Source organism: Mytilus galloprovincialis, chromosome 13, assembly GCF_965363235.1.
Source record: "Mytilus galloprovincialis chromosome 13, xbMytGall1.hap1.1, whole genome shotgun sequence".
NCBI classification, from domain to species: Eukaryota; Metazoa; Mollusca; class Bivalvia; order Mytilida; family Mytilidae; genus Mytilus; species Mytilus galloprovincialis.
Genome location: NC_134850.1, coordinates 69,370,650 through 69,394,723, shown reverse-complemented (window position 1 = coordinate 69,394,723; position 24,074 = coordinate 69,370,650). Strand labels below are relative to the sequence as shown.

At 32.5% G+C, this 24,074-nt stretch overlaps 1 long non-coding RNA gene across 1 annotated transcript; it reads left to right on the top strand.

Moving 5' to 3' along the window:
* Positions 1-7,326: 7,326 nt before the first annotated feature.
* On the top strand, positions 7,327-19,766 carry LOC143057649 (uncharacterized). The gene is made up of 4 exons (XR_012972775.1): positions 7,327-7,495; positions 7,968-8,015; positions 9,548-9,727; positions 19,166-19,766. It is a non-coding gene; the product is annotated as an uncharacterized LOC143057649 (long non-coding RNA).
* The last annotated feature ends 4,308 nt before the right edge of the window (positions 19,767-24,074 follow it).

The window sequence follows — 24,074 nt, the reverse complement described above, 5'->3', positions numbered from 1 at the left end:
TAATATACGAGTATTTACAGTTTTTATTGTTTCACATTATTTTGATGATGTTGAATATTTTAATAAAGTTAAATCATCTAATAAAAGTTATATTATTTGTTTGATGGTAAATAAGTAACACTTGACAAGTCGTATAAAAGTATGCAAAAATACTGAATTCCAAACGGTAAATTCAAAAAGAGGACGATCATAACAACTGAAAAAAACAAACGTTAGCAATCATCATGCGGAACGAGTGAAAAGAAAACAAACTGCATATGCATAATAGACCGCTGGTTTCCCGTTTGGATGATTTTACGAGATCGATTTTCTAGCTTGAGCCGCTACGGTGAAAGCAAGAAAAATAATCGAACTGAGATGACCAACGATAATCTGTGTATCGCTATTTTACCTGTGACAACTTTGTTAATTTCATTTGAAAGGAAATTATCAGTCAGTAAGATCAAAGAAAAATTTCGAAAAGTAGCGATAAATGCAAATATATGCAACTAACAATAGATAAGTAACGCAGAAACTAATGTATTAGATCACACTTTCTTTGTGTTTTTCATAGTGGGTCTCATTGGGGTCTAAGCGTGACAGGGATTGCCGATTTTTTGTAAGCGTGACACGTGAAAGTCAAATTATTGTGTCGTGAAAACGGGAAATGAGGTCTAGCGGGACCCGGGAATTAACAAAAAAATGAGAATTGCTTGCGTAAAAAGTGTAAGCGGGATACGGGAATCTGACAAAACAGTAAGCGGGATCCGGGATCGGAACCCCCCAATTAGACCCCCTTCATAATTTCAAGGTCAAATTCATACTAATCATTAATCACATAAACTACGACGTACTTTCTCGTATAATATATAAACCTAAAGGAAAAAACCCTTGCAACACTGAATAATTATAGGTTATGCTTCATTCAGGATGGAATATCTAAGTTAAAGTTTTTAAAAAGTCCATTGATAATTAAGAAAAAAAGATATAATGAATATCGGGAACTATTTTGGTACGCTAAAACGCATTCATTTATTTTTTACTGACACTACAATTATATATACTTCATAAGTTATTTGCTGACTGGCGCTTTTGTATCTTTTCTATTATAAAATATTTAAAGATCACCTTTTTCTTTAGAACTCATATTTAAATAATATATATCTGTCAATCATAAGTCTAAGTTGCTGCTCACGAGTGTATCTAAGGCAGATTGAATAGTAATTTGTCTTCTGTGAATCAATATGTATAACGGATAAACGTAATGTTCAAATCCGACACAACAGAAAATATTGTATGGTGATTTTATCTTGTTAAGGTCAACTTCTTTCATAACTCCAATTTGTTTAATACGGTGCACCTATAGAATGATATATTTAGTGTATAGAAGTTCGTTTTTCATGCAAACAGAAACGAGTATAAATGAGCATATACCATGTATACATAAACAGATGAATATGTCATCGTAAATAACGATTTTTTTTCAAATAGAATGTAATAATTCGATTGTAATATAAATAGTAAAAATAATTGATCTCTCATTTAGATATTTGATTCGTTATATATAGTACTCTTTTTTTTATAACTTTTAATGATTAATTTTCAGATTGTATGAATGTAATTTTAGGAAACGAATGTTTTGTGTTAATTATTTAATTTAACGACTTAAAGAGAAACAAATTTTGTAAACGTCGGTCCAGATTGTGTTATTATCGACGCCATCTTGTTTACGTTGGTTACAAAAAGCAGTTCGGTCAACGTCGTCTATCGAGAAATAAACAACAACATCAAAGTCCTCTCGTCCAATTATATCAACGTATTCCTTAATATGTAAATCATATAAGAATTACCTATATTTATCGGTTTTTTACCAAATTTTTCTTTAATCTTAGTGACTGATAATATCCGTTGTCAGCACAGTACTAAGTGATATGACAAATTATCGCTGGAAACTAAGGATACACTTTGCGTTTTCAATGAAATTGACAACGTCGTCATGGGTAAAATATCGATAAACAGATTATCATTGGTCATCTAAGCTCGATTACTTTTTTTCACTTTCGCCGTACCGGTTCAAGCGAGAAAATCAATCTCGTTCAGATGACCAACGATAATCTATAAATATATATAAAATATAATAGTGATTTTGAATTTTCAAAGCCAGTGATATTTTTTTGTTTTATAATAGTTAAAAAATTGATGTTTCCAGACGCACTTTTATATAACTCAGGATGAATGGATCCGGTTGGAAAACAATTGGTAAGCTGAATTTAAGTACTGTGCTAAAACGGAAATATTTCTGCAATGCTTATTTCGATCGACATTTAAAAAAGGGGCGAACGATACCATAGAGACATCCACACTTATAAATCGAAAATTAATTGACAACGCCATGGCTAAAAAATAACCAAAACAAATCAGACACAGCATAGATAACTAAAGACAAAGCAACACGAACCCCACGATAAAACTCGGATGAGTAATAAGAATCGAAAAGTTAAATTATTTTTAATCACCTCCGTTTTCAAACTCTGAAATAGTACAAATTAAGCAAAAATTTAGAATTTACATTTAAAACATCAATGCTGTTATACTATACACGATGGTCGTGTATTTACAATATAAAGTCTCATTATAAATAGATAGTCTTTTTAAATGATAACTTTATTGATAAAGTTGTATTTATGAGTAACATTTACAGGACTTCTGATGTTGTTTACTGACAGTCTAATAAACAGCGCACCCGACGATTGGAAACTTGTCTTCAAAATAGATGCAAATGGTAAGCTTGGAAGTGTTTGATGTAGTTTTCCAAATAAACATGTAACTAAAAAAATTCGACTGGTTTTATGTTATAACCTACATGTTATTCTTTTGAAACAGAACAGAAAAAATGTATAATGTTTGATCACTTACGGAAAATATGTTTTATCTTACTTCGGATCCTATGTTTCATGCTTTCTTTAAGATTTTTTTTTATGTTAAAGGTGTTAATTTATTAGTAAATTTAAATACAATAAAGATATACTATAATCGGATGCGCTTATAATAAACTTAATAATACAAAAATACCTTATTTTACTTATTTACTCCTTTCTCAGTTTAAGATCAACTATTTTTTTAATCTCTAATGAAAAGCTCTGATCCTTTCCCCTGCATGGTTCTTTTGTAGTTTAAAAGCTCTTCGTTGTTTTAATAGTATTTGGGCGACGAACATTTCCGAAAAGACAAAACGGAAATTTATTGTCGAAATGCACATCTGGAACAGAACAATTCGTACCGTTTTTAATTGTTATTTTTGACAGTTTTAGCAGCTAGTACGATCTTGACATTGTATAGCTTATTTTTTCTTTTATGAAGGAGGCAATACCAACGTATATGATATTTATATGGACAGAGGGATAACATACAATATTAATGACAAAAAAGCACTAAATCTCACTCGCCGAACTGGCAAGCACTTTAAATCTGATATTATTAATCATTGGTCGGATGTAGATATTGAAGAGGTAAGCATTTTACAATGAAATTAAAGCTGAGAAGTGGGCCAAAAAGGATCAATCCCGAAATCCCGATCTTAAAACAGCAGATCCCGGAGTCCTGATAAAGGTCATATCCCCTTTCAAAGCTGTTACTGAAGTCAATATTAAGAAATATACAATATGTAATAGATAATACATACTACATAAAACTTGTTTTACATCTGTATTCAAAATGTAGGACTCAACTCTATGTGGTGTGTTTAAGATCTATACTAGATTCCAAATATATGGTAAATGTGACGTCCTGTCATCCCAAATCTATGGCAGATTTTTAAAAATCCTAACCTATGGCAAGTTTTTTTATTTCCTAATCTTTAGCGGATTTTTGTTGTTTTAAAATCTATTGCAGATTTTGTGCAAATAGAGAACAAGGCAATACATATACGACCAATGACTTGTCTTAAACAAGCAGTAATGTACTACAAGGGAGCATTTCTATAAACCATTGTGAAATAAAAATTCCATAATTATCAACCAATTTGTGACGGCAACCATAAGATTTCCTAAGGATAGAAGTGATATAACATAATACAAACTTCATGATTAAAATAATATGCCCCGTGTTTTCATGTGTATTTGTTTGAAGCATCTATGAGCCCGTGTTGAATACCTGTTTTTTTTTAATTTACAAATAAAACAAGATTCGGAACAACGTAGTAATGGGTTATCTAATTGTGACGTTATATTTTATTTTTTCGACGGAATTTACATAATTCCAAGATCTGCCATAGATTTGGAGAAAACATAAATAAAAACTGCTATAGATTTGATTCGTTTAGCGTTTGTAACGTCATGTTAACCATAGATTAGACATCTGCCATAAATTTGAAAACCGCCATAGATTTGAGTCCTACAAATATATTTATATAAACAAATTTAAATTGAAAACGACGCTCAGCCCTATGATCATGATGATTTCGTTGGATAAAAACCGCAATTGTCATACCTGTGCTACACATTTATCGTTAGAAGATTCTAAATACAGCACAAACAACATTTTCCAAAAAGACAAAAAAGTGAAAAAGTATACTTTAAAAAACCGCATTTGACTTACAGGTCGATTAATGGATGTTCTTAAACACTGATGACTGCCATGGCGATTGTTAATAAACGGATCAAAGATTGATCATATTTAGTAATTTGTTACCACACAGAAGAAAAAAAATTACGGAAAAGATTGTTTACCGCAAACAATATTAGGTGAAAACATTGGTACACCGTATCTGGATTTCGAATAATTATGTCTCTTCAATGATTTTAGGAATCGAAACGATATATGGAAAGCCATGCAATTTACCTCAAGTTAGGATATAAACGCCTAAAAAGTGTATAAAATAACGGTGTTTTCGATTTTTACTTTTATACATTAAGTTTAACCTCTATCGTTATTTTGAATATCATGTTATGTATATATACACAATGTAAAACTGCACTATTGTCAATATTTCTAAACAAATGTGGTTTGGTTTGATCAGAAATAAAAAAAAATAGTAGTAAATCGACCGAGCTAACCCGACAATTATAAGCAATAACTTTTATCATATATCAATGTTATGATATACTCAAGTCAACATTGTTATGCGTTTACTTTTCTACATTGGCTAGAGGTATAGGGGGAGGTTTGAGATCTCAAAAAAACATGTTTACATGTAACCCCGCCGCATTTTAACGCCTGTCCCAAGTAAGGAGCCTCTGGCCTTTGTTTGTCTTGTATAATTTTTAATTTTAGTTTCTTGTGTTTAATTCGGAGTTAGGATGACGTCTATTATCATTGAACTTGTATATATATTTGTTTAGGGGCCAGCTGAAGGACGCCTCCGGGTGCGGGAGTTTCTCGCTGCATTGAAGACCTATTGGTGACCTTCTGCTGTTGTCTGTTCTATGGTCGAGTTGTTGTCTCTTTCATACTTTGCCCATTTCCATTCTTAATTTTATTGTTAGGTGAAGGTAGTTGTTTATCAGTATGGTGAAGAGAAAGCCTTTCTAACTTTCAATGGTACCGGTACAGACATGACAAACTGGTTCAGTCAGAAGAGGATGCAAAACAGTTCATATTCTGATCTGAAGCATGCCAGTCAAGGCGAAGGATACTTTTTTTCAATTGCAGGGTAAGTATAAATTCTACATATTTGAAATTGAAATAAAGACTCTAGGTATTAAGTTCGCGTAGTTTATCCCTCTTTTATCATCTTTGTTACGTGTTATAGTGTCCTTTTATTTGTCTGTCTTTGTATACCTTTAACCTTTACTGTTTATATTTAGTAAATATTTATTAAAGGTACCTTGCTTATAACTTGATACGCCAGACGAGCGTTTCGTCTACATAAGGATCATGTCAAAATAGATAGAACGCCAAACTAGTATAAAGTGGAAGAGCATTGCAAACACAAGATTTTGATTAAGAAAGTAAAATCTATTTATCACTGACGAAATGTCAATTTCAAAAATTAGTAACCTTTCATTTTAAAATAAGCGGTCATCTTAGTACTAGAATCGATTGCGACCTAGATGATTTTAATTTTGAAATTATAAATGTTCCCTTCCTTAGCAGCAATATACCAACTTCACTTCACAACTCATTTAGTATTCAAGAACTTGCAACTGCTACTCAGACTTTATAAACTTCATTGATATGTCAGCAGAAAGTTGATAAACCAAGGTTATGTCAAAGATATTTTTGGTGTTTTGAATTCTGATTACTTAAATTTAAATCATTGCGTTTTACAGGCAAATGTTTACATTATTTATGTAGTAAAGATCACATAATCAGACAGACTGTCAATATTATAATGTGCAAGCTTTCCTTAACGTTTTGAATATTTACATCTTTCTAAAGACAAACACGAGTCATTTGACGACAGATGGGAGATTTATAGAATTTATTCTATCTATTTTGAATATGATTATTTATTACATTGGTTGCAATGAATTACATTGATTTCCCAGTTAAATAAAAACCGACAATTTCACATGTGAAATAAACGTGGTTATTTAACTCTCTGACGTCATACAACAATAAGCGTTGCCAAGACGTCGATAACGGCGGATCAAAACAAATTATGAATGCGTAAAAGAAAGATTGTGCCAAATTAAGGATATAACCTTTGTCTGTCATTCCTTTGATGTGTTTCAGCTTTTGATTTTCCGATTTGATAAATAACTCCGTATGCTGTTTAAAATTTAATGATTAAAAGGTCAGAAGATGTGCCACATGCATTATAAATATTTAGAAAAGATTAAATATAAATAAAGCGAAGGAGATTTACCGTTATTATTATGACATATTATACATGTCAGTGGAGCTAGAACAAACATATGTACTTTGTTGTGTATAATTTATGTTTTCGTAAGTTGTTTTATGATTTGTGTCAAGCTCACGAGTTAAGTATATTTTGTTTTTATTTTTGTTTTATCTTATGTTGTGCTGTTATACCATTGTCCAATGTTAAGTCGAACAGATGGGGGTGGGGATTGACGATTGTGGCGTTCTCAAAGTACGGTTAATCCCGCCATGTTGTCATTTGTTGATGTTAATTATATTGTTTTTGGCATAAATCCGACTGTTAAGAGTCTCGTATGAACTGGGCTTGTCAATTCGAATCCTTTGAAAGCTTACTATCTGGAATTGATTTTACATTCTATTATATGACCGTCCGGTGCCCTACAGTTTATTTGGTATCAGATGAATAGTTGTCTCATTGGAAATCATACGACACCTTCTTATTTCTATACTATATGTTTCTTGGCTCTACCGAATTGTGCGTCCTCTTTAATTTATTTTATTATTTTTCAAAGAGTATCTCATCCCAGCCGACGTTTCTATGTGAATAAAGATTGGACTTTAACACAATGGTGTTATGATACAGGTTGGCTGCTTGTTACCGCCGGTTCAGATGGATACTGTCCTTTTGAACTTGGCAACACCTTTTCGATACTGTATAGTCCAGAAAGTACATCAATAACCAATCGTGACAGTACGTATACAATTCAACGATGTATTCATGTCTATTTTTTTCTGAACTCTGGGAACAAATAAACATGCATATTAACGTTTTTATGCACATGAGCTTTTGGCAACGGTTTATGCAGTAACACTAGTAATTCAAGTTTTGTGTTTAAAGGACTGAAGACTAGAAAAGTAAAATTTTAAACCGTTGAATACGGGGATAAATATGTTTTGCATTTTGATAAAGTTTTTTAATGCATTTAAAACTATTGTACTACAGATGAATATTGAAAATAATGTATTTGTATACATAAGATAGGAAATCCCTGAACCAAGTCAAGAATATGACAGTCGCATTTCATTGTTAGATGTGTTTGCGCTCTTGATTTTGCCATTTGATAATAGACACCGTTTTGAATTGTCCTTTATAATTCGATAGTTTTATTATTTTATTTGTTACAAAAATTCGTATTTACATCAAATTGTGTTCTATTTTTCAGTGTTTCAAAACGGATATAGAGCAGATAACTTGGGGATATTTGTCAAATGTACGTACTCGTAACATAAATATAAGTTTAAAAATGTCATTTATGCTAAGACGAGAAACCATACATACTTGGGAATTTTTTATATGTTAAATATTACCAACACAAAACTTTTTATAACAGCTCGTTCAATTGGTAACGCAGTCATATCTCAACGAAGTTATATGTGTCTTTATGCATTCCTTTTATAGACCAAGACCAAGACTTTTTGTCGATAAACTGTTGTTTAGACATTTCTTTTCATTGAATCATTCAAGCAAAAAGCCGATCATTTGCATTGATTATTGAACATATCGTTATGATTTTATTTATTTCGTAAACAATCGATTTGCTACTTTGTCATTTTTGTATCGGAATAGTGAAGTATTGAAAAAAAATTGTTTCTTGTGATTTGTTTTGATTTAAAAAAGAAGTTTGATTTCAGAAAGATATAATCGTCCAACATTAACATCCTACTGTCAAAATATTTCTTCTGTCTAAAAAGAACAGAATGTCAATGCATTAAAATCTGTTACAAAAAATATTCGGCTATCTTTCTGCTCTTTGGTAGGGTTGCTGTCTCTGTTTCACATTTCCCATTTTCATTCTCAATATTCTCAGAAAATCCTTGTACTAAGTCAGGAGTATGACAGGTGTTATCCATTCGTTTGATGTGTTTGAGCTTTTGATGTTGCCATGGGATAAGGGACTTTCCGTTTTTGAATTCTCCTCAGAGTTCGTTATTTTTGTTATTTTACTTATCATTTAAACTGCTGAATAGAATATTTGTGACCTAAACATATTTGTCCAAGAGATGTGGAAGAATTCATGCAATTAGTCGCCTGAACTTAACATACCTTGAATGTATGAAAACGTACTCTTAAAATGCCCGGCAGTCCCCCTCAAACTCCATACAGTGTTATCGTTCGGATGTTACTTCCCTTTCTCTGTAAAGGAGCAAAGCATATTGTCATCTTGTTTCGGAGTTTGGGTCCCTTTATTTATATGAATTTTGGTGCAAGGAGAAGTTCATCTTCCAAGATGATTTCTATAATATAAATATTGGGCTACACAAGTATATATAAAGACGCATTTGTACGACTGTGGTGATTCTTTCATGTCTGTGAAAAAAACAAATACATTGATCAACAAGAGTGGTGTCATATGCAGAGTATGATCTGCTTACCCATCCGAAGACCAAAGCGCCTGAGATTTTTCTTGTTTTTGCCTCGGTTCCTGTTGCGCAGTCTTTAGTTTTCTATGTTGTGTTTTGCATATCGTTGTTATTCGTGTGTTTGTTTTTTCTCTATTGCGACTACGGTTTATTTTCTACTGAAGAGTTTGAGAGTCCCTTTGCGTCTGGCGCATATACAAAATTTTTATGCTGGTATCTATGATGAGTGTATTTAATATCTTCCATCTAACTTTGTTAAGTACAGCTTAGGAATATAAAAATATAAAATGTATTTTTACAAACTTTTGGCACAGAGAAATAAGTCTCAACCATATGTCATTAATCAACTTATCACTTTTATTGGTGTTTTTTCTGTGTTTAGTCAAAGTATCGACATGTCAACCATTGAGACATTCAGCGGAGGCTTGTTCCACTCCGGTCCAGTTAGCATATAACACATATTGCTACAAGCTTTGTGATAAGTCTTTAACACAGACAGATCTCGAAGAAAAGGTGCAGAAGTTGGAGAAGGAACTGTCTGTCAGTAGGAAAGATACTAATAGTAAGTTATGCATGTTGTACTGTTATACCACTGTCCCAGGTTAGGGGAGGGTTGGGATCCCGCTAACATGTTTAATCCCGCCACATTCTGTATGTATGAGCCTGTCCCAAGTCAGGAGCCTGTATTCAGTGGTTGGCGTTTGTTAATGGGTTACATATTTGTTTTTCGACAAAATTTTGTACATAAATTAGGCCGTTAGTTTTCTCATTTGAATTGTTTTACATTGTCATTTCAGGGCATTTTATAGCTGACTATGCGGTATGGGCTTTGCTCATTGTTGGAGGCCGCACGGTGACCTATAGTTGTTAATTTCTGTGTTATTTTGGTCTTTTGTCGATAGTTGTCTCATTGACAATCATACCACATCTTCTTTTTTATATGTACATATTTTCGTTGTTTATGTCTTGCTTTTATTTTAAATTGTTTTATAATCTCATGCTTCACATTTTCTTTGACGTTTTATATGATTTTTTTCTTTTGCCTGAAACACAACTGCTAAATTATGCACTTCTATATTTTCATTTTACATTGATTTAACTATTAATTTATTTTATATGCTTTGCGTTTTTATAATAAGTCAATAAATATATAGATATTTAATTTCATTTCCCCATAGCGATCTTTTGATTTTGAAAAATAATTGTTTTTTACATTTTTAAAAAAGTGTTCAGTTGAGACTTACAGACACATCAAGATAATAATCACACAGTAGTTTATTATACACATATTGTTGAATCAACTTTAACTTTATCAACGGTTGTTTTATTATATTTCTGATGGTTTGAAAAAAACCTAATTAGCATTAAAGGGACTTTAGAGTAATTTATATGAAATAGTGTTTGCTTCATGATTAAAAATGAATACGCGTACGTTTCATTTAAATAACATGTCTAATTACTTGTTACACTTCAAGTTGGAGCTTAGGTTTCATCTCCCACAGGCAAAAATAACTTCACATGGATTTGGATAATTTTAAGGTCTTTTTAAGTAATGTATATGTTAGCGGCAATAAGTGAAATTAGGCATTAAGCTTAAATCCTAGGCAATAAGCTAACGCCTAGGCATTAAGTCTAATGCATAAATGATGTTATGCATTAGTCCTAAATCCTAGGATTTAAGCTTTAATCCTGAATAATGCATATGTGTTCAGGCATTAAGCATAATGCCTAAAATATAAATACGAGTAAATAAAAGACATTTATTCAATTAAATAAAAATTTATACATTTGTTACATAACAACATTACGAGAACTGAAGTTTAAAATGTCATCTACTGGAAATTAAATCACAGATAAAACATGTTTTTATATTAAAACTCATCAAATATTACTTATAAAACATGAAAACTTGATACAAATTTGTGTTAAAATCATTTGTTTTCACAAGTTGTCGAACTTTGGAACCGACTATTGCACAATTTTCACAATTAATTTCCTCTTTCAGAATTAAATTTTGTTTACATATTCCCATCTCATTTGATCCAAATGTTCCTAGGAGTTGTCCAAATTTTGTAGCTACAACAGCATTGCCCTTATCATTGACCTGGAAAAAAATAAACAAATGAAATTCTTATGCAGGCAGTCTGAATATTTTCATATCGATAAAGTATTATTTCTGAGAGTAGAATTAGTTTTCAACTGTCTTTGTGGCATTAATCCGCATCTGATTTTCATCAGGTGCAGATCCTGGATTTTTCAAAAAGAGGGGGAGGGTCCTAGTCCCATAACCCCCTTCCTAAATTAACATAAACATATTTACTTTTACTGGTGTTCTTTCTGTTTAGTATTTAATAAATATGACAAATTAAATGATGCAGTCAAACTTTTGATTAAATATCTTACCTCAATGACTCGGCCGAGTAAATTTCTGCTGTCACCCTTCCCGCTATCAAACATAGGTATTGGTACGGCAACTGTTTGACCAACTTCTGCCGTCCCTAGTTCCTTTTTGCTCCTGGCTATCATAGTGTTTGCCTGTTTCAGTTGACTGTCCGTGGCTCCAGAACGATGTCGAACTCTGTTGGTATCAATTGTACAATTTGGACACCGTATCCCTCTTCACTAACATGCAGTAGTACCACATATAACATGAATGTGTTTGTCACATTTACTATACATATGAGCTCCAGATGTATCCTTTTCACATACATAGCACTTTTAAGACATCCTGAAAAATAGTTCCATAAATAATAAGGTAAAAAAATCATTTGGTGTAATTATAAATATTTATAAAGCTGGACTAGAATAAATCAGTTTTTAAAATTTAGTTACAGTTTTGTAGTAATAACGTTTTTTGTTCATAATGATCGTTTGACTTAACATTCAATTTAAAAATACGATGTGGTATGCTTGTAAATAGGACAATCGTCCGCCAGTGACAGAATAGTATATAAGATAAGACCTATAGGTAACCATACGGCCTTCAACAAAAACCGTTACCTCATAGTAAGCAGACATTTTTTTTTTCTTAAGCTCCGAATATCATTCCTGTGGTTTATCTGTTATACATTACATGGAAGTACTGTTATACTTTAGTTCAAGCTCCCGCCAGGATTAAAGAGTCTTTTTTTTTTTAAATATTTCTTAGTACTATTTTCAACTTACCTTTTGCGTTTCATTAGTGATTGAAGTAGAAGGTTCCACATTTAGTTCTGCAATATATTCTGGTATATCGGAGGCATCGGCACTGTTTTCTGTATTATTTTCTGTATTATTTTCAGTTACAGGTTGATCATTTAGAGACTCTATCTGAAGCCTAAGTAAGTCCTCTTCCTTTTCTAAGGTCACCAATATTTCTTTCGGAATTTTGGTTTCTGATGTTAATCCAATTGTTGCACATTTACCAAATAAGGCTTCATAGGTGGCCGTCCAATGCCTTTGTTTAGAGCTGAATTATTTTGAATCTGGACGAACTTAATACCAATTGACCACTTTGTTGATTCATTGTCTCTCAGCCATGCAGTAAGCATGTCATGGCTATCTCCATTCGACCCTAATTGTAAAAACTTAGTACATTATGTGTTTTGTGGCAAACTTTTTGACACTTATTTTTCATAAAAAGATTGTTTTCAAGAAGAAAAAATATTTAGATATCATTGATTATAAGAAAGGTAGTTCATATGTTAATTAAGAATCGGTGCTCACCTATTACATTAGAAATTGAAAGTGCCAGATACTCAAAAAATCGTATTGTATACAGCTGATAAAGTGGAGGATGAACGAAATTTGTCAATCGAATGCTCACTTCATAAATATAGTAATTTGAGGGATGAAATCTTTCAGAATATTTCTAGCACTAGTCATAACTTTAGATAAACATGATAAATCTTCGATGTTAACACAAGAAAGCTTTACTATTATCGGATAAAAATTATTATGTTTTTGTTAGTTCTTATGTATTATGTGGTACAGGTCTTGATACTGACTATTATTTGATATCAATGTGTTAGTTTTTTTTTTTTTTTTCTTTTTTGTTTTGGCTCCGATTTTGACTGAGGCTTATGGTGAAATGAAGATAATTATATCATATTAGTATTGTAATGTCTTAATTTTGACCCAATCATTATACCGCCGCTTCGAAAAAGTGGGGGTATACTGTTTTACCTCTGTCTGTCCGTCCGTCCACCCGTCAGTCAGTCCGTCAGTTCTTCCGTCCGCCCCATGAATATTTTCGTTGCATCTTTTTCACAAACTACATTACAAGTTTTTTTGAAATTTGGTTTCAGTGTTTATTGAAGTCGGCTATATCGTTTGATGCTTTTTCAGATTCATTAGTGAACAATTTGTTGTTTACCGAACACTTTTCACATGACAGCCAGGTTGAAAATATTCTTCACATTCTCACATATTCCCAGGAACTACAACATGTACAATACAATGATTTCTGAAATTTGGTTTCAAGGTTTATATAAGTCAGTTATACTGTGTGATGATTTTTTCAGATTTACAACAGAACAACTTCCTGTTTACCGAAATATTAGGGCGGGGTATCATCAGTAGCTGGCTCCATCATTGGTTGTTCTTGATTTATATGCTCTTTATAGACCCTGTAATTTTAAAAAATGAAATATTCTTTTCTGTTCTATTCTGTATACAGATTTCGAATTGAGTATTTAGAAAGTATTCCAACTACCTTAGTCTTGTGTAATATTTACGGATTTATTTCTTTAAAAATATGTTATTATATAAACGTAATAATACAGACAGACACATTTTATTTTACCCTGATATCCCGATACTTGACCTGATAAGTGTCGGACTTATTGGTTGTCGGGATATAGGGTTGTTGGAGTATTGGGCTGTCTGAGCAATGGATTGTCGGACTATTAGGTTGTCAGACTAATGGGTTGTCGGACCAATGGGCTGTCGGACTAATGGGCTGTCGGAATAATTGCGTGTAACCGTTTTATCATGCGATCTCTGCCGCCATGACCTGTTTCTTCATGTGCCTTTTCCAAAAAAACATAGAGTTCCTCTAGGAAGACATAAATTTTGAAATTTCTCTCGTCATTCTTGCTGACTTTAGTTATCAATCCCTCTAAACCACCAATGTTAAAAATGTCATACCTTCTTAAATTGTAGTAATCTTTTGTCACTTTCTTTTCTGATGATTCCAAAAGTTTAATCTTTGCCAAAATATCATAGTACTTTACTCTAGGGTATATGCTCCTTGTTTTCCCTGATTCGAATTTAGACCTCAAAGATTCAAAAGAAAATTTCTAAATAGACATGGTGTCACCTAATGTGAATAATCCAGATAAAGAAGTGAAAAAGACAAGATGGCCTGAGGGTATTTAACAAATATTTTAACAAAGAAAATTTATCATATCTTAATTTTGTCTACTCTTGACCGGTTTAAACCAGCTTGACCAGTGAAGTGTAAACATTTTCAAATAATTATTATAAGGATTATATAGAATCTCCCCTTTTTATGGGATACAATCACTTTTTTAAATCTTTTTTATTTTTTGTACTTACACAAAAAAGTATGAGTTAATTCTGTTGTAAATAAGAAAAGTGCTAAAATTTTAAGATTTGTCAGATAAACGTATATTAGTATTAGGAATATAATTAAGAAAATACTTTATTTCAAGAAAAATCACTAAAAAAAACATAAATTCCAGATTTCACTTATTGCCTAAAATCATGTTCGGCAATAGGATGAATAATCATCACCAGATTTCAGGTAATAAGCTTAATGCCTGAAATTTTCAGGCAATAACTTAATACCTAGGCGTTAGCTTATTGCCTAGGATTTAAGCTTAATGCCTAATTTCACTTATTGCCGCTAACATATATAAATAAGAGGATGTAGTAAGAGTGCCAATACGCAACTCTCCCTCCAAGTAACAATATATGACAAGTCAATCATTTAAGATTAAAGCGCTGCCTACAACACGGAGACTTGGCTCACACAAGAATGTATCGTCATACTAGATACTTATCAAAGGTGCTACATATTAAAAACAATGAGACAAGAAATAACAAAAAAATACAAAAACATAGATTTACAGAAATGCAATGCAATTGAGTCAACAGTTCCAATTAACAAGAAAGTACAATTTGTGAGTATTTGCAGTTACAGAAAGGTTTATAAAATCCAAAAACACAATAAATAATAAAACAAACCATACTTTAGAAACTACAATCAATTAAAACACATCTTAGGGATTTATAGCTATTCAGCTGTTTATGTTCATATCTAAATTTAGCTTTCAATTATATACCTATATGGAGATATTTTCTTTCAGAACCATAGGTCATTCTTTTTTCAGAATCAACCCGGACGATACCATGTTTCAATGAAGAGTGCTCCAAGGCATAAAATAATGACCTGTATGAGGTCATTATTTTCCTTGATAAAAATGCAATCTATAATTTACTTCAAAATTATATTCGTCTGATTGTTTTTTGTTGCCGATTTGGGAAATTATTTTTTAAAGTTCAATCGATGAAAGGTGTAAAAGAAACCGTCATTTCCCACATTACAATTTTAGAAACAAATAAAATGAAATTTTGTTAATTTATCGCTACAATACAGAAACATTATTATATATGTGATATGAATTTCATAAAATAAAGCCAGATTTAACATATTCGTGTTTAAGATTTGAAAATCTTACTGAGTCGCACTGAATAGGTTGATTGATTTTTTGGTTGCTTGCGTAACGTCCAGTGGCAAATATTTCATGCATGTTCAGAACGATACACACCGAATAGGAAATCATACTGTGACCGACATGTTTTAAAATTCGTCTTCGTGTCAGTTCTAAACTTTTTCAAATTTATGTATACCTTTTACTCTATTAAATGATCAACTAATAAGATATGTTTATATTCTATTGAATAACATTCACGAAACTCACAAAAGGGTCGGGTGGGGAGGGTATATAATTATATCCTGATTATCTGTTTAAAAAATGTATTGCTATTCCTAAGACAATCTTTCTATTAAAATTGTTGAAAAAATAACCACTTTTCCGCGATAGAAATGTCATAACAAAAAGGAAAAAAAACATACCCCCTCCCCTTTTTCCATAAACTAAGTTGGTACATTAAATCACTTACAATGTGTCTTGTTTTTGTCATACACCGTTATCGGATGGTAACAATTAATGTGTGTCTTTCTTCATGCAGTTACAGTAATATTTTTTATTGTGTATGGATAATAATTTTTAAAAGGTTTATATCTAGATTAATTAGTGAGTTTTATTTCACATTCTAAATAAGCCGTATTAAAACCTAAACGCATTAGAAAGGAATATCCCACTTTTGTGTGGTCGGTAAAATAGGATACTAAATTTTGCAAATCTTTATAAAAAAATATATTTTTTGACGGTATATAAGTCAGATACTAGTAATGCATATTTTAATGTTTTTCTTGTCGTAGAACACACCTCGGGGTGTTCTACGACAAGATAAACCTTAAAATATGCATAATCTATAACATATTCGGCTTTGAACGTTCCTGATGAAGTCAATTCCTGAAAAGCGCTACGTGTTGTGTTCATGTTCGAACTACTTTTAGTAACAGCTAAAGTTTAAGGTTAATTTACTTTTTACAATGACAAAAATCAATTCAATGAAAGATTTTCTGCTCGACTAAATGTGCGATCGAAGTACATTTTTTGTTGTACATTGTCAACTTATTTCACTACTCTTTTGACATCAGCGGTCATTATAGTACCCGAATATATAACATATGTATAACAACGAGACGAATATTTTTTTGAAATTGTAAATTCCCCCCTCGCAGTAATATATACCAACTTCACCTGCATATGAGATGTACTTTTTTCCATTCTCTTGGTATTCAAGAGATTGCAGCTGCTATTCAGGCTTTATAAAACGTTAACAGTTTCTTGGCAGAAAGTTTATGAACCAAGGTAATGTCAAGGTGCGTCTCGTCTTTTTTCAAACAAATGTTGATCGGAAAGTACCAAGACCTTGCTGATAAATATCCAGTAATAAACTTCACAAATACTACAGAATGGTATTGCATTGTCGATTCTAGGTATTAAAGTAGTTTATCATCTTAATTACGTGTTATAATGTTCTTTTATTTGTCTCTCTATTCCTTTAACTTTTATTGTTTATTTTGGTACTGTACCTTTGGATTGGTTCGGTATTTATACATTCTGTTATTATGTATAATGGTTATTTTATGTATTCTTGTCCTATATGTCATTTTGTGTTTCCGTTGCTGTAATTGTGTAGTGTTTTATAGTGACTAAAGATTGCAACACAATGTTGACTGATATGTCCCATTTTTGACAATTGTACCTACTTAGTATTATGTCTGTTTGTGTTGCTCCCACTTTGTTGTCAATATAATATGTCAGTCTAAGCACTAGGTTACAAGTATGTGGTTTAGCTATAGCTATAAAACCTATCTACACAAGGAGCTTCATGTACCAAGTTAGAAATATGACAATTGATTTCCACTCGACGTTTGATGGGTTTACGCGTTTGATTTTCATTTGAAAAAGAACTTTCCGCTTCGAAGTTTCCTTGGAGTTCGGCATTTTTGCTATTTTACTTTGAAGACACTAATGATTTGTTTATTCCACATAGTGCTGTAGTTAGAATATGATTCATTTAGAGCTCAACTTATACATATTAAAAATGTAAACTCATATTAATTAATGAATATCTTAATTGGTAGGTAAAATGGTACCAAAAAAAGGTAAAAATCACAAAAATACTGAACTCCGAGGGAAATTCAAAACGGAAAGTCCCTAATCAATAGGCAAAGTCAAAAGCTCAAACACATCAAACGAAAGAACAACTGTCATATTCCAATTGATAAGTTTAAAACAATTATCTTACCTCCTATACATTTCTAGGAATGTGATTGGTTAAAAGCGCCCTCGTGGAGACCGTTTATATTTCATATTAGGTTAGTAGGGAGGCGGGGCTTATCTCATACACGGTTAGTAATGGTGTTACGTCCCTTTATATTCCATATAAGGTGGTACGTGTTTCGTCCCTTAATAAAAACAAAACGGTACTGAGAAAAAATCGTTAAGGTTTCAACAGACGAAGAAATTGATGATTAAGATTGAAATAAATTCATAAAACACATTTAAACCTATTACAAGTTGTGTATTTGTTGGTATCTGGTTTTGTAGGATCAATGGAAGTAGTTTCTTAATGCTAACAGTACTTAAGACTGGTCATTTTGATAGGTAACTAGTCTAAATTTCAAACATTAAGATAGTCGGTAAGATAAATTCGTTACATGGTGTGCTAGTGACCTAATTCGCTCTCACCCCATATGGAATTTACTGACCCCATATATACCGTATTAGGTCACTAGCACACTATGTAACTAATGTTATACAGCAACAGTAGTTTATCGATGTTCACATTTTATATATACGTTAAGTTTATTAACAGAGACATATAATAATAATTGTATTATATGTCTCTGTTATTAATAAAGACAATTTAAACAAAAACTGATGGATTTCCATGAACTCAAATAGTAACGAGTCCTGATACATCGAAAGTTGAAGCCTCTTATGCAATGCATGAAACACTCATGTTTATATAGGATGTATTAATACACGTACATCGTATCGATTTATCAAAACATCATAATGGTGACCGTTCATTTTAGTTGTTCAATCTCAGAATTCTGTTTGGTCATTTTTTGTAAGGGAAAACACCCCTACGAAAGATGTTTAGATAATGTGAACCTTCATTAGCGTACCAATTATTCAAGTTGGTTATACTGGAGTTAATCAGAAGATACATCCCTTAGCGAACACATAAATATCTTTTTCAGACAAGATGTACCATTAAATGTATTTCCTTAAGATAAGAAAATATACAGAAATATTTCTGTGAAATGAATCCCTTTTTATTTCATATTGTATGTCTTGTCTGCCATGACGGTTGCATGTTATTCATTTAAATACTTTTTTTGTATTTGCAGAATTTAAAAGGTCAATAACAAGTGCCCCAGACACTAGATTTTCATCAAAGACTATAGGTTTAGTTGGGGCAGTGTGCATTGCGTTAGTTGTTGGATTTATAGTAGCAGTTGACTGCATCAACATTTGCCAGAAATGTTCAAAACCGAATACAGTGAAAGCTAAGAATGACGACTGCAAAAACGACGACAACAACAAGAACAAAACAGTAACCACAGGCTTATGAAATTGATATAAATACTCACAAACAAAAGTAGAAAAATACTTGCTTGAAGTGTTTTTTGTTAAATCAATGTATCATTACTGTTGGCCGCCTATAATGATATAGGAATAAACTTGCAGGATTTTCAGAAAAGGAGTCTGAATCGAAATGAAACAGATATATGTTAGATTGTGCAGGTTGTTCTCGGTTAATCTTAAAATATTCTCTTTAAGCATAAACTTCTTTGTGTACATCATTGAATGATAATTGTTCACCTGCAAAGGGTGGGTTAGAAGTATAGTATTATAACATCAATACAGGTATGACCATGTAATGTGTAAAATAAACCTGTAGTGTGTCCAAACCAATACTTTATCCACCAACGATTCAAACCCCATGGCAGTACAAAACACATATAACAGGCCTTGTATTGCAATGCTTTAACTCCTGTGTTTATAACGAAAATAAGAGACTCTAAAGAGCAAGTAAGTCACTAGCCGTGGTCTTTATGCATGTTCCATAATTATAAAGACCACAGCTCAAATGTAGGCTATGATTTGATTCATGAATTGCAATGGCGTTGTCAGTCTATCTAAGACATGAAGTTTGAATGTCCCTCTGGTATCTTTCGCCTATCTATTTAACTTCTATTTTATCTTGTATTGCTGGTATTTTCTGCACACCGTTTCTTTCTTTCTACCATGTTTTCCCAATATTTTATATATTATATGTAAATAAACTCATCATAGATATCAGGACTAAATTTTGTATATACGCCAGACGTGCGTTTCGTCTACAAAAGACTCATCAGTGACGCTCGAATCCAAAAAAGTTAAAAAGGCCAAATAAAATACGAAGTTGAAGTATTGAGGACCACAATTCCTAAAAGTTTTGCCAAATCCAGCTTAGCCTAATGTAATCTATGCCTGAGGTAGAAAAGCCTTAGTATTTCAAAAATTCAAAATTTTGTAAACAGTTAATTTATAAATATAACCGTATCAATGATAATTCATGTCAGCACAAAAAGTGCGAAAGAAGAAAAAAAAACAGTTTTCCTGGCAATAACTCGTATAAAGTGTTGACTGCATTTTATACAGATGAGCTTATTTGAAGATCATGTAGATCTTGGCTTATTTAAAATGTGTATCTATCTATCATATGTTATCAAGATAAAAGGCATTTTCTGGCAACTTATCTCCTACTACAAAGGAGGTGACAAGGTCTCAAGGTGGGGCCTTTTTTTTTGCTTCGTTGAAGATCTTTGTGTGGCAATATATTATTTTCTGCTCTTTGGTGGGGTGGTCTATTTGACATGTTCCATCATTTCCATTCTCTATTCTAATTTCAACGATATTTATTTTGATACCTTGTCTGGCTGATCATTTGTACTATGTGATAATTCTCAAAATCTCTCCTACGTTTTAAGGATAATTGTCAAAACGGTAAAGACTATTTGGGGCAATACTCCAGACCTTCAGCAAATAAAGTTCACCTTTTGCTTATGCTAAGTAAATAACAAACCAAAACACAAAAACTTAACATTCACCATTGAATTAAGAAAATGAGGTCAAAGACGTTAGACAGACACGTACACCTTACATATAGCTAACATATTGCTTATAGAAATTAACTAGAGGCTCTAAAGAGCCTGTGTCGCTCACCTTGGTCTATGTGACTATTAAACAAAGGAAGCAGATGGATTCATGACAAATTGTATTTTGGTGATGGTGATGTGTTTTTACATCTTACTTTACTGAACATCCTTGCTGCTTACAATTATCTCTATCTATAATGAACTTGGCCCAGTAGTTTCAGTGGAAAATGTTAGTAAAAATTTACAAATTTTATAAAAATTGATGAAAATTGAATATAAAGGACAATAACTCCTTAGGGGGTCAATTGACCATTTCGGTCATGTTTGACTTATTTGTAAATCTTACTTTTCTGAACATTATTACTGTTTACAGTTTATCTCTATCTATAATAATATTCAAGACAATAACCAAAAACAGCAAAATTTCCTTAAAATTACCAATTCAGGGGCAGCAACCCAACAACGGGTTGTCCGATTCATCTGAAAATTTCGGGGCAGATAGATCTTGACCTGATAAACAATTTAACCCCTGTCAGATTTGCTCTAAACGCTTTGGTTTTTCAGTTATAAGCCAAAAACTGCATTTTACCCCTATGTTCTATTTTTAGCCATGGCGGCCATCTTGGTTGGATGGCCGGATCACGCCACACATTTTTTAAACTAGATACCCCAAAGATGATTGTGAATAAGTTTGGATTAATTTGGCCCAGTAGTTTCAACGGAGAAGATTTTTGTAAAAGATTACTAAGATTAAAGAAAAATGGTTAAAAATTGACTATAAAGGGCAATAACTCCTATATGGGTCAACTGACCATTTCTGTAATGTTGACTTATTTGTAAATCTTACTTTGCTGAACATAATGGCTGTTTACAGTTTATCTCTATCTATAATAATATACAAGATAATAACCAAAAACAGCAAAATTTCCTTAAAATTACCAATTCAGGGGCAGCAACCCAACAACAGGTTGTCAGATTCATCTGAAAATTTCAGTGCAGATAGATCTTGACCTGATAAACAATTTTACCCACATGTCAGACTTGCTCTCAATGCTTTTGTTTTTGAGTTATAAGCCAAAAACTGCATTTTACCCCTATGTTCTATTTTTAGCCATGGCGGCCATTTTGGTTGGTTGGCCGGGTCACCGGACACATTTTTTTAACTAGATACCCCAATGATGATTTTTAGCCAAGTTTGGTTAAATTTGGCCCTGTAGTTTCAGAGGAGAAGATTTTTGTAAAAGCTAACGCAGGACGACGACGGACGACGACTGACGCCAAGTGATGGGAAAAGTTCACTTGGCCCTTCGGGCCAGGTGAGCTAAAAAGTAGACATAAACTCAAAATGATAACATTGACTAATTGACCATGAAAATAAGGTCAAGGTCAGATTATACCGTCCAGACAGATATGTAGACCTTTAGCACAAGCGGGACAAGAGATTTACATAAGCAGATATATATTTTTTCGTCAATTTAAAATAATTTCAAAAATGATGTAACAGCAAATTTTATCAACACAATATCCGTATTTTCATGCCATTTCCTAAGTACAGAATTCAAAGCCGCTTTAATACCATTGGTCACTACAAGTCTGACAGAAGTATCGACCCAGTGGCAGTTATAACATTAACGGTATCAATATATATCTGTGCACAATCTGTAAATTTCAAAAACTAGAAGCTCTCAAGAGCCTGTGTCGCTCACCTTGGTCTATGTGCATATTAACAATGGACACAGATAAATTCATGACAAATGGTGTTTTGGTGATGGTGATGTGTTTGTAGATCTTTCTTTACTGAACATTCTTGTTGCTACAATTATCTCTATCTATAATGAACTTGGCCCAGTAATTACAGTGGAAAATATTTTGTAAAAATTTACAAAAATTTACAAAAATTTATGAAAATTGTTAACAATTGACTATAAAGAGCAATAATTCTTTTAGGGGTCAATTGACAATTTTGGTCATGTTGACTTATTTGTAGATTTTATTTTGCTGAACATTATTGCTGTTAACAGTTTATCTCTATCTATAATAATATTCAAGATAATAACCAAAAATGGCAAAATGTCCTTAAAATTACTAATTCGGGGGCAGCAACCCAACAACAGGTTGTCCGATCCATCTGAAAATTTCAGGGCAGATAGGTCTTAACCTGATAAACAGATTTGCTCTAAATGCTTTTGTTTCAGAGATATAAGCCAAAATCTACATTTCACCCCTATGTTCTATTTTTAGCCATGGCGGCCATCTTGGTTGGTTGGCCGGGTCACGCCACACATTTTTTAAATAAGATACCCCAAAGATGATTGTGGCCAAGTTTGGATTACTTTGGCCAAGTAGTTTCAGAGGAGAAGATTTTTGTAATAGATAACTAAGATTTACGAAAAATGGTTAAAAATTGACTATAAAGGGCCATAACTCCTAAAGGTGTCAACTGACCATTTCGGTCATGTTGACTTATTTGTAAATCTTACTTTGCTGAACATTATTGCTGCCTACAGTTTATCTCTATCTATAATAATATTCAAGATAATAACCAAAAACAGCAAAATTTCCTTAAAATTACCAATTCAGAGGCAACAACCCAACAACGGGTTGTCCGATTCATCTGAAAATTGTACAGCAGATAGATCTTGACCTGATACACAATTTTACTCAGTCAGATTTGCTCTAAATGCTTTGGTTTTCGAGTTATAAGCCAAAAACTGCATTTTACCCCTATGTTCTATTTTTAGCCACGGTGGCCATCTTGGTTGGTTGGCGGGGTCACGCCACACATTTTTTAAACTAGATATTCCCATGATGATTGTGGCCAAGTTTGGTTAAATTTGGCACAGTAGTTTCAGAGGAGAAGATTTTCGTGAAAGTTAACGACGACGGACGACGGACGACAGACGCCGGACGCCAAGTGATGGGAAAAGCTCACTTGGCCCTTTGGGCCAGGTGAGCTAAAAATGTCTCTTCAATGATGAGGAATTAACGTACATAGTAAGTCATTTCACAAACAATCGAAAAGGGCAAAGTGAAAATCATAAATTTCCAACTTGACCTCCAAATCATGGACAACATGATAAAATTTGAAACACATTGCATTAGTGTTTCCTTAGTT